The sequence below is a fragment of the Numenius arquata genome, chromosome 2, assembly GCF_964106895.1.
Source record: "Numenius arquata chromosome 2, bNumArq3.hap1.1, whole genome shotgun sequence".
NCBI lineage: Eukaryota > Metazoa > Chordata > Aves > Charadriiformes > Scolopacidae > Numenius > Numenius arquata.
In genome coordinates, this window is record NC_133577.1 from 37,198,503 (window position 1) to 37,210,098 (window position 11,596).

General features: G+C 42.5%; 1 long non-coding RNA gene across 1 annotated transcript; it reads left to right on the top strand.

Moving 5' to 3' along the window:
- Positions 1 to 84: 84 nt before the first annotated feature.
- On the top strand, positions 85 to 4,461 carry LOC141462502 (uncharacterized). The gene is made up of 3 exons (XR_012463203.1): positions 85 to 357; positions 989 to 1,228; positions 1,898 to 4,461. It is a non-coding gene; the product is annotated as an uncharacterized lncRNA (long non-coding RNA).
- The last annotated feature ends 7,135 nt before the right edge of the window (positions 4,462 to 11,596 follow it).

Here is an 11,596-nt window from a genome sequence, read left to right on the forward strand (position 1 = left end):
TCCCCCGGCCGCGGCCGCGCCGCGCAGGGGAAGCGCCCGCCCGGGCGCGGAGGCGGGGAGGGGCGGCCCACGCGTGGGCTCGGCGGCGGGGGCTGCAGGGCCGGCCTGCGGGAGCGGTCGCTCGCCCCGGCGCCGCTCGCCCGCCCACGCATGCACAGCAACACCCGGCGCTGCCCCGGGAGCGGGCGGGCTCCGCGGGGTCCCCGGGCGCTGCCGGCGGCTCCTGCCCCGCCGAAGCCCCGGGGGCTCCTTAATTCTCCTGCGCCGGCCCCCATCCCGCCATCGCCCTGTGGGGTTTCCACAAAGGAAACTTCGGTCGCGTCCTCTGGCGTGATTAGCCCGTAACTGAGCCGGCAGGTATGAAAATAACCAACGGGACGAGAAAGGATTATTTTATTATTTTTTTTGTCTGCGCTGAGTTTATTGTCTTTGGGTCTGAAATTCAGGAGTGGTCATGTATTTAAGAGCACTAACGTGTGTGGTTTCAACAGTCCCGAGTACCCACGTGAAAGGCTAAAGGACCGGAGAACAAGATCTAGAGAGAGTCGATATTGCATGAAAAATGGGTGAAATCATGCTCCCGCTCAGGTCAATGGCAAAAATCCCACCATTCAGTGACAGCAGCATTTCACCCCAGCAAGCTTTTTCCAACTTCACATTTTCAAATGATGTGAAACACACTTACAGGCAGACAGAAAACAATTGCCTTTTCTGGTCCATATTTTTTTCGCAGATTTATGCTATAAGCCCGATCCAATTACGACAAAAGGCGGCACGCAGCCGCGCAAACCACGAGGAGACCTTTGTGTCGTACAGTTTGTGTTTCTATTTGATCTGACATGCTTGAGGGAGAAAATAAATGCAAATCCCACATTGCACAAAGCTTATCTGAATATTCATTAAAACATGTTTTCAAATCAGGACAAAATAGAAAAGTTATTACTTTGCAAGTTTTTCAGCTTAGTCAATCAAACTTTCACGCCTTCAGACCGCGGAGGGGGAAAGCAGGACATCGAAGACTGCCCTGCTGCGATCTTCTGATTCATCCAGAGAACATCAACCCAAACCCACGAGCAGAGAGAGGCTGCCCCAGGAGGTATTTCCTCAGCCCTTTGGAAAATGCCAGCTGTAAAAGAAAGCTGGATTTACCTTACCAGGAGGGCAGCTGGCAGCCAGCGCAGGACTCAACGCACAGGTCTCCCAGAGAGCAACTTTGCTTAATGAGCAGGTATGTCCTGCATGAGCAGCTATTTCAGGATGGGGTTCGGGACTTGGTCCGGGAAAACTGCTTTCCAGTGATCTGACTTGTGCTACCTCAGGTTAGAGGTTCCCAGCTATCCATGAGGGAGTTGAAAACTTGCAAATACTCAGCGGCCGGGATGACATCCACTTCCTTTTTGCTGTACTTGCCAACGTATACGTTTAGGAGCCCCCAACATCTGCAGCCCTGGGCAAAAGCAGCCCAGGCCACTGGCTGCGCAAGCAATGGGAAGTCTAGTCCCTCCGCTCTGCTGCTTGCTTAATTGCTAGCGTTGCTTCTCAAATCCTGTAATCATAATTTTGAACTTGCACAATCTCAGCCAAATGATTCTCATCCAGTCTCCCATCTCTCTCAGACAATGGATGGCCAATTAGTCTGCACTAAATATTTAGAGAAAATGAAGATACGGAACTGGTAAACCAAAACGCTGGCCTCGGCTCTTCTCACCAGCCTGGCTGGTGGCACAGTCATGGGGAGTCACGTAGCTGCAGGAGGGGGACCTCATAAAACCTGACACGAGCCCCACGGCCCCATGGATACGGCTGCATGGGATCACCTGCAGGGGCATAGGACTGTAAGTGCTCAGCTGGTTTCACCCACAGCATATTTCTTATTCTTGTTTTTCCCCCTTTGCAGGTGTTGTTTTCCAGCAAGCACCCACAGCAGCGCGATAAAGGGTGGTACAGCAATAAGGAGAATATACTCACCGAGAGTTCCTGGAAATTGCTTTCTTCTTTTAAACTTTTCTGAATTTTAGCAGCTCCATAAGAATGTGTTAAAGCCTCTGCCGGTGTCAACTAACACGGCTCCATGGAGGAATTCAATTCAGCTCTACCTTGGCACAACAAATACCTTCCCAGGAATCACATCCTTCTTTCAGATAGATTAACAATCTGATCTGTGAAATTTTTCAGCAGTATGAATATAAGAAATTTCACTTTTCACCAGTATGAATATAAGAAATATATTAAAATAATTACCTACCTATGACAAATATTATTTTAAATATCTTTATTAAAGACACTAAATCTAACCATTTTTTCCCTAACTTCTTTCATGAGGTAGTAAAATAAACCAGTATGAAATGTTAAAAGGAAACTCTTAGCATCTTAGTGATATTTAAAATGTATTTTTATTTCTCATTGTTTACTATGAAGTTGTTAGGAAATGAGAAACAGTTCAATCTAATTTTTCACAAAAAATTAATTTCTAAGGACAGTTTGTGACTAGTTCTAGCTTCTGCACTGAACAGCTAATTTAGCATCATTTAATGCTAAACAGTCCATTTTTTAAATTTTAGGAATTAAAATTTTGATTCGTAGGACTTCTATAAGACCCGTGTATATATATATATATGAGGCTGAGCACTCACTGGAAGGAAGAAACAGGTCATATGAGGCCTGTTCCAAATAATTCAGGTGAGTAATGGAGGAAAACGTGTAGACAAGAAGGTCCAACAAACGATGGGAAGCCTGCGAGGACACAAGCCTCGTGCAACCCTGTACATGACCACGCAGCTACATGGCAGAAGATAAACATTTCTTGGAAGCAATTTCTGGGGTTTGCAGACTTCTGGAAGTGAGAACATGGAGAGGGACCATGAAGTAGAATCACGACGTCCCTCACGTGAAATTACCAGCAGTAGGAAAAACAGAAAAGAAAGTGAGAGAGCCAGGCCATAGTAAGCAGCAGAAGACCTGACTGAAGCCAGGGAATACGTGTTGTTAATCGTCTAAACTCAACAGATTTTGAAAAGATAAATCTGTCCATCTCAGTTATTAATATGTCTCTAAATTTAACCTTGAAATTTACATAATATAGCTATTTTCACCAATTGTGCTGCCACTCCGTGTTGTGAGTACACGCCAGCTTTCCTCTGTCCAAATCCTCTTGTTCTCCCCGACAGATAAGCCGCAGTGCCTCGCTTTGGCACCAGATTGATGTGAACTGCTAGAGAGTGGCCACGCATCTCACTATGGAGGTGGGTGTCTTCCCATGTTGGGTGAAATGACTTCATGAGAGTAGCCAACATTTGAGGAAACACCCTTAAAAATACCAAGTCCCAGCCAAAGCTCAAAGTGATGTGCAAAAACCACTCAAATTACTCCCACAAAAGTATGGACTTTTCCATACAGAGGATTCATTCTTTTGGCATCCCAGTCTGTGCAAGATTGGAGCCATGGTTTACAATTCTCTAAAAAAACTTTTAGACTTAGAAAGAATGTTAAGTCTTGAGGAAAGGCAGTGAAAAGGGCAATGTCATCCCAATGCCCTGTTTGCAGCGTATCGTCTTTCAGACCAATCTCCCATTTTCCAGCAGAGCTGTCCCTAAGCAGCAGAAGGTAACACCCGAATGGACATAACGTAAGCCTGGCTCTCAGTCAGGATGACTTATTGCTGTCATAAATGGTGAGAATGCCATTTTTACAATTTATGAATCCAATCATTACAGTTTTGCTTTTCTACCCAAGATTATGTAATGCAGAGAATGTTTATGTATCCCAGGTAGTATAGAGGAAACAAATCACATATTTCTAAGGTACCAAAAATGGATAGGCAATTCAGTAGCTGCAGATCCAGTTCCATCTGAATGTCAGTCTGCACTCTATCCCAAATATTTTTTTAATCATTCACAACAGCACTGGTACTAATTTCCTCTCAATTTAGAGGGTCCTGACTGCGTGCTTGCTTCCCTCATAATATGTTTCATGCACACGGTGATGTCTCCAAGCAAAGGCATGCAGTATATAAAATCAGAATAAAACAGGATGATGCATTTTAGGTCATCTGCTGTAGTCATTTATCTGATTGCCAGAGCACACTGGCTTTTCAATGTACCTGTAGTTGTTCTCTTCTCAGAATGGGGCTGAATGTCGCAAGCAGGGGAAACAAGCACTTCTTCTCATCAGGGAGCAACCCCGTGCAGCCCACACTATGGAAAGCTCCCGCACAACTCTCTGGAATTGTCTCAGCTTATTCTGTTATGCTATTACCCTTCATGATACTTTATTAACCACCCTAAATAATTTCCTTCCTTTTTGCTTGGAAGGGAGAGTCTGAGATGGGAGTCTTCAGCTGGCTTTATACATGGCTTGCCAGTAGCAAAGCAGTGGCACCAGGAGCAAAACTAGAGCCCATTTCTGAGAACGAGACACAATGCTTTAAAAATAAATTTGGCACTTGCCACTGGGAAGTGCCACAATCACTACTCTGTGTGCTTTTTCTTAATAATTGTAGCGCAGGAGCTTTAAAGATGGTCAAAGAAAATACATCAGTGGAACTCTTTTCTCTGAAAAGGCAGCTCCTTTGAGGTGAATACTTTCTGAAATCATGTGAATTCCTTGAAAATGTTTTAAGAAAGGCAGAAAAATGTTATGGCAGCTTGAAAGCATCCAGTTTTTATATTTTAAAAGCAAAACATTTTCATTTCAAAATCCCTTTTTTCAATTTAAGTTAGCATAGTCTTAGAATATAGTGAAACAAATGAAAAGATGACATCAATAAACATTTCAATCATCCTCATTTTTCTTCTAAAAGTTTTTTATAAGGGATTTCAAAATTTTCAGGTGGCATTTCAAATTAGGACAAAGACAAATCTCAAAAATGTTCATTAAACTGAATTTTCATCCTCTGCACAGCTTATGTACTTCCTCATGCTCATGGCATGCTAAACTATGATAAGATAGTATGTTCCCTTTAACTCTCAGTATCTTTTTTTCCCTTGAAATCACTTTGTCAGTGTTTTCAGTAATGAAGCACCCAGATTTCAACATCATCATCCAAGTAGGAGCACCCAACAAGTCCTGTCCACTTCTGAGCTGCGATTCTCTTAGATGTGCATTCCAAGACTGCATCTGATTTTGCAGCAACGCTGCATTGCCACACTATTAGTAATATTTACTGTACCATATCAGGATAGTCTTGTGTCCTAAACTAAGGTGAGTGTTTGATTTGAATAGGAACTGCTCAAATACAGAGTGGGAAAGAGCTTCTCTTCTGCAGAGTTTATGACACAATCCATGAAGAAATTCAACACATAAAAAAAGGAAAGCGAGTGAATGAAGTCAGGGTTAGAATTGACAGGATCAAGCTGATACAAACCGTGGGTACATGCCCAAATTTCCAGGTTTCTCTGTCCTAAGAAATAACTGTGAATTGTCTTGATTTTCTCCATACATGTTTCTAAAGATCTTCATTTTTTTTCTGTTTGTATCTTGATTTCTCTAGGGTTGTTTACGCCATGCTTACCCCTGTAATAGCTACCAAATTAGTGGTTGCTGCCAAATTCATTAGCACACTATTTACCAGCCCCTCTTAGGAAATTAAGGAAGAAATGAAATATAACACTACTTTGTGACAGTTGGAAAAGAAGATTCCATAGGGAGGGAGGGAGGAAAAAAGAGAGTGAGAGGCAAAGCAGGGTGAAGGATGCTGCAAGAAACGGAGGGAGATGGAAGAATGAGAAAATGCAGGGGTGGAAGAGATATTTAAAAAAAAAAAAAAGAAAAAAGAAACAGACAACCAAAAAAGGAAAAAAAGTGATTCAGTTAACTTCTGAGAAGGTACTTAATTTCAAATATGAGAAGTCCACAGACCCAGGCCTGTGCCTAAAATTAAGCTTGTGTTTTATTCAGGCCAACATAAATTGCCGTTTTCTACACAAGGATTTAAAGCACCAGAGAAAATAAATCCCTTGGAAACTTGGTGAGATTAGGGCATCTACCTCCCAAAAGTTTCTTGAAAAATCTGGGATTTCAAGATATAGTATTAAACTATAAAATAAATGATGCTAGAGTTCTTTTGGTGCTATTGCCTATTCAGGGAAAGAGCTTGAATAGAATAAATCACTACTCAGCTATTTAGCACTGGGCTAAGTGTCAAAAAGAAGCAAGTCTCTTCCTCAGGCCAACTTGGGGACAATTACTTGCAGCTCACCAGACATTTTGTTGGAAGTAAAATTCGTATCATGGTGGGGCTTTTTGTACAGCTAGAGGCACCACCATTCCCAGGCATAGAAGGAAGGACTAAACAAGCAAACACTTCCTCTAAGCACTTAACATCCTCTGTTGTTGCTACCTACATGGCTCCATACATCACCATAGTATCAGAACATCCCTTTCATGGTTGCTAAGAAATATACACCTCTGACTCATTCCAATGCTGAAGACTGTATAGTCTGGCATGGTTATTAGGAACCACAGTGTACCAAAATGGAGAATGAAAGATGATCTTGAACCAGAGACCAGAAGAGGTATTCTTGTTACAGGAACAGGGCAGGATTTGCACAGGGAATACTGACTCCTTCCTGACACCGTGTAGTTTGAAATAAAACTAATCCCCTGAAACGTCTAGTTCTGGAAAGTTAAAATTGAGCATAATTTTGTACATTACGAATCATCCTCCAGTTCTACTGGCCTTACTCGAAGTGAAGGGCATCGCATCATGACTCCATGAGATAACAGGTTTTCTGGTTTGGACTTGGCTGTTCACTAGACTTCCAGAGGGCACCAGGATCACTGCTGTGTTGTGTCTCAGTTTGCTGCTCCTGCCTGGGATTATCCCAGATGTGGCTCTTGGAAAGCAAAATTAAAGCTTTACCAGTCTTTCATTTTAGCTAAATGGAAACTATCTTTGAGGAGCCAAAACAGCTCCTCTAACCCTAACTAAACAAAACAGCTCCTCTAACCCTTCAACTAAACTCAGTTGTGCCTGAGCCTATTCCACGGCTCTGGGACCAGCAGACACAATCTGGCCATGTCAAAGACACTGATGTCTCGTGCTCTGTTGGGAACAGTGCCTTGTCAAGGCTGACTTCTGTGTGGCATTGGAGTTCCCTGGGAGAGTCCTGGTGTTGCTCCACACAAAAGTTCCCCCAAAAATGTTCTATCCTGGCTTTGTGTAATTTACTAGGATGGATGTCATCATTGCAAGGCCTATGTGTTCTAAATTTCATTTTTACTGAGCTGTACTAATTCCAATGCAAATTATTTCCCTTGTTTTTTACCAGTATTTATTATTAATTCCAGTAAGTCAGGTAATATTTCCCTCCATGCAAAAATCAACTAACCAACCAACAAATCCTCCAGCTCTAAACCTATACATGTGATAAAATATCATTTTTAGTTCCACATATTACAAATGAATTTGTGCCTAAAGCTGGCCTCTGGATTTTCCCCAACCTTTGATGAAGTCTGGATTTGGGTTTAAATTTTCATGAAGCCTGAACTTCTTTCATCAGCTTCTGCTTGGTTAATGGAAGCCCCAAAACTAGTTAATCTCTGCACCAGTAAGATTCAATTTTAAAGCCAAATGCTGAAACAAACATCTTGCTTGATTTGAGAATGCTTCACACAGAAAAATGTCATATTTTAGCCATATTTTAACTTCTGTCAGTTATCAGCTTCCTAGTGAAGTGCCTTGTGAAGTCTAGTGTCATGTGGAGGTAAAGAATGGCGATGGATGGGACACTGGGAAATGGGTATGGATGGCAGAGAATGGGAGAAGTGAATGGGAAGGCAGAGAACTCTGCAGTCCCCCCACTCAGTCCTGCTCTAGGAGCTGAACCCACCCTGCACTAGGAGGGAAAGGGTAAGTCCTTCCTTAGCTGTCCTCTTCAACAACTTGTCATGTAATTTGGCATGTAGAGAATGCTGGAGGGGATTCAAAAACAGACCTGGGGACAGAAATGCAGACTTGGGGAACCTGGCACGTGCAGGGGAGCGTGGGTGCGTAAGCAGCTTGCTGTGAAGCAGGCCTGCAGCAGCACAGTACCAGAGAGCAAAGAGAAACTCTTTAAGTGCTAATAGCTTCAAAAATGTTAATGGCTTAATAGGGCTGGAAGAAAAGAGCATGCTGGAAATTTTCTCAGGCAGGGTTATGTATATCCTGATAGGAAATGGAGGGGAGGAAGAAGAGGGGAGACCCATTATTTTCATCTTAGGTGTTAATTGTCCTCAGCACAAGCAGGATATGGACCTGTTCAAACAGGTCCAAAGAACGGCCACGAAGATGATGAGGGGGCTGGAGCAGCTCTCCTATGAAGACAGGCTGAAAGAATTGGGGTTGTTCAGCCTGGAGAGGAGAAGGCTCCAGGGAGACCTTATAGCAGCCTTCCAGTACCTGAAGGGGGCCTACAGGAGAGATGGGGAAGGACTCTTTATCAGGGAGTGTAGTGATAGGATGAGGGGTAAAGGTTTTAAACTGAAAGAGGGGAGATTTAGATTAGATATTAGGAAGAAATTCTTTACTGTGAGGGTGGTGAGACACTGGAACAGGTTGCCCAGAGAAGCTGTGGATGCCCCATCCCTGGAGGTGTTCAAGGCCAGGCTGGATGGGGCTTTGAGCAACCTGGTCTAGTGGGAGGTGTCCCTGCCCATGGCAGGGGGGTTGGAACTCGATGATCTTTAAGGTCCCTTCCAACCTGAACCACTCCATGATTCTATGACTGTAATCAACATAGAACTATAATTTCTGAGGATTCTCTCATCACACTGTCAATATCTTCATCCTCCAAATATTTCAGTGAATGGTGACAATCCTGGTCCATATAACAATGGAGAGAGCAGGGCTTCAAAATCACAAGGTTCCCTTTACTTCATTTCAGTAGTGCCGTTGTTGCAATAGTAACTACAAGCACCTAAAGATTCTCTAAAGATCTACAAAAAATATGTCCCTGTTAAAAACATTACTTTGCTGAAAAGATTTGCTAACATATGGTTAAGATTGCTCGCTTGCTTCCATAAAGTCGAGCTCAGCAAAATTCAAACCTCTGAGAAACCAGGAAACACAGAGGATAATAAAGCAATATTAAGTCCAACCTTCATAGCAATGCCTCAATATATCTGTAATAGAAATAATTCACCTTTGCAGTGAGCGTCTTTCAGAGAACATTGTTATGTATCTACTATAGCCCAGGCACACTTTCTCTTTGGGAAGGGGGACTGTGTTTGCAGTGACACTTCCTTTACGTGAATGCTGACCGAATTTCCTAGAAAGAATTCCATAATAATTAAATTTGATCTTTCCCACTACTCACCAGATAGCAATATTTGCATATACATATTATTAAGCCTACAGAATATTTTCTCTGCTTTACTTTGCCCTAGTGCCATGGCTAAAACATCTCTGCCTCCCAGCGCTGACTGAACATATAGAACTCAGTCGTGAAAAGAGGTATGCAGCTGACTCGGGGTACATATATATGTTGGTCTTTTGATCCCACCACAAAAGTGATGGAGCTGCGGCCCCATCTGAGAGGTACGGCCTCTCATCTTTCCAACTACCATAATCTACTGAGTCTGTTACCATTTGACACAACAATATTCAACTCAGCAAATACCACCAGTTCCTTGTTCTATTGCCAGCTCCCAGGAGGGAAAAATAAAGGTTGCCTGAATGTTGACCTAAACTCTCTATTTCCTGGCTTCCAATAGTCTGAATCTTGCTGAAGCTGATATTTTATAAGGGCTCCAACTACTGCCAGGAAATTCTAACTCTGCATTAATTAAGGGGTTTTGTCAGTCAGTAAGAAAGAAAGATGCTTTACGGACCTGAAATTCAGTCTTTCCTTGATTCTCAAAACACGGCTTCAGAGAGAGCATCTTTGCAATGTGTTGGTCCGTGATGCAGGATGAGAAAAAAAAATATGAAGCTACTGGAGTCCTGAAGTTTCTAGTAAGGACCAGAAGTATGAGGCAATGGTAAGCTGGGTTGGTATTTTTTTGCTCTGTGTGGGGTGTTGGTTTGGTTAAACATTTTCCTGCTGACTGGCTCTTTTATACCAGTGGTGGGGTTCACTGCCGTTTTGCTATTTTCTTTATTGCTTTCATGGGTTCTGTTTTTAATAACAGTCAGAAAATACTGAGCTAATGATAAATAGGCTTCTTTAGCAGGTATATATAGAGAAACTAGCTTTTAAAAGTGTATGTATAACTGTTTGAAGCCACAAACACTGCACTAGTTTCAACAGAGCTCAGCTCCTATCTCTCTGGAGGAAAAAAAAAAAAAAAAAGGATCGTTATCCCAAACTACTCACTCAGTGATCTCACTGTCACATTTTACAGCTGGATTTTCAGACATATCTGACTGGGCTCTTTGGGTGGTACATGACCACCTTTTAAAACTCTGATCCCAGCTGTGTACAGATGAAGGATAGAGTGAAGCTGAAGTTCTGACCTATAGTCATAATCTAACGACCTACAGTCGTAATCTGACCTTAATCTAACCTACAGGTAATCTAACCCTTTAGTCCAAGGTCTGTCAAAACTCACCCATGAACTCATCACTTAATTTTTCAGTTCTACATCTCTAAAATAGGATGGAAATGCCGTGGCACGTCAGTAATGTTGACAGGATAATAGGGGTGAAGGATCAGTGGTGTCAGTGGAAACAGGGGATGCACACCTCTCGCCCCCTCCATCTTGTGAGGTGAGCTATATACCACAGCTGTCTCTTAAAGGTGGCTGCAACCTTCTTGACCTTCCATTTCCATAACCTGCAAAACCTCTTCCCAGGATGGCTGGAAAAAGCTGTGGTGACAAGGGCAAAGAAAAATGTTTTAAAGATCAGTTCAAGCATTTAAAATAAAATTTTTAAGGAATAAAATGAAGAAATGTTTTCCATTGGAAAACTGGTATTACCACGCCAACTGAGGAATGACCAAACACCTCAGCGGTTCACATATTCATGAATATGCATGAGTGCACTGCTACCAAATTCACTGCTCCTTCCACCCATTAAACCATCATCAGAAAGTGATGGTTGATGCTGGGCAATAACAAGTGCTCAAGGAGATAAAACTGATATAGACTTTACCGTATAGTAATAGACTTCGAAAAAAATAATCAGTGTAGGCATGAGTCAGCGCAGTTGCATCAGCTTCTGTGATGTCTGAATTTGGTCACTGGATGAATCCAAACAAAGCAGATCTTGCTTTAGAAATAATTTTTACATGGCCTTTGTGCTGTTGAGCAGTGCAAGAGAGAAACAAGAGGATTTCAGGCACAGACAACTCCAACACTCTCCCTGAGGAAGATTTCTGGGGCAAGCAGTGATTAAGTGTGACTGGAACCAGGCAAAACATTTTCAGAGAGCTGTTTCTTCCAAAGTCAAAATGGGCCTGTTTTTGAATTCACAAATTCTGAAATGAAACTGGACATCTTCCCACACGTTCCAATTTATGCCCCCTTCCTCTTCCAGAAATAAGTAATATGATCATTCATTCACTTAGAATGACTGCCAAAATGCTGCAAGTACTGGTTGTAAATCTTTTTAATTTCAAGCTTGATGAGTTGTTCTAGATTTGCCTACTGGCTTCAGACAAATCCCAGTTCCTTT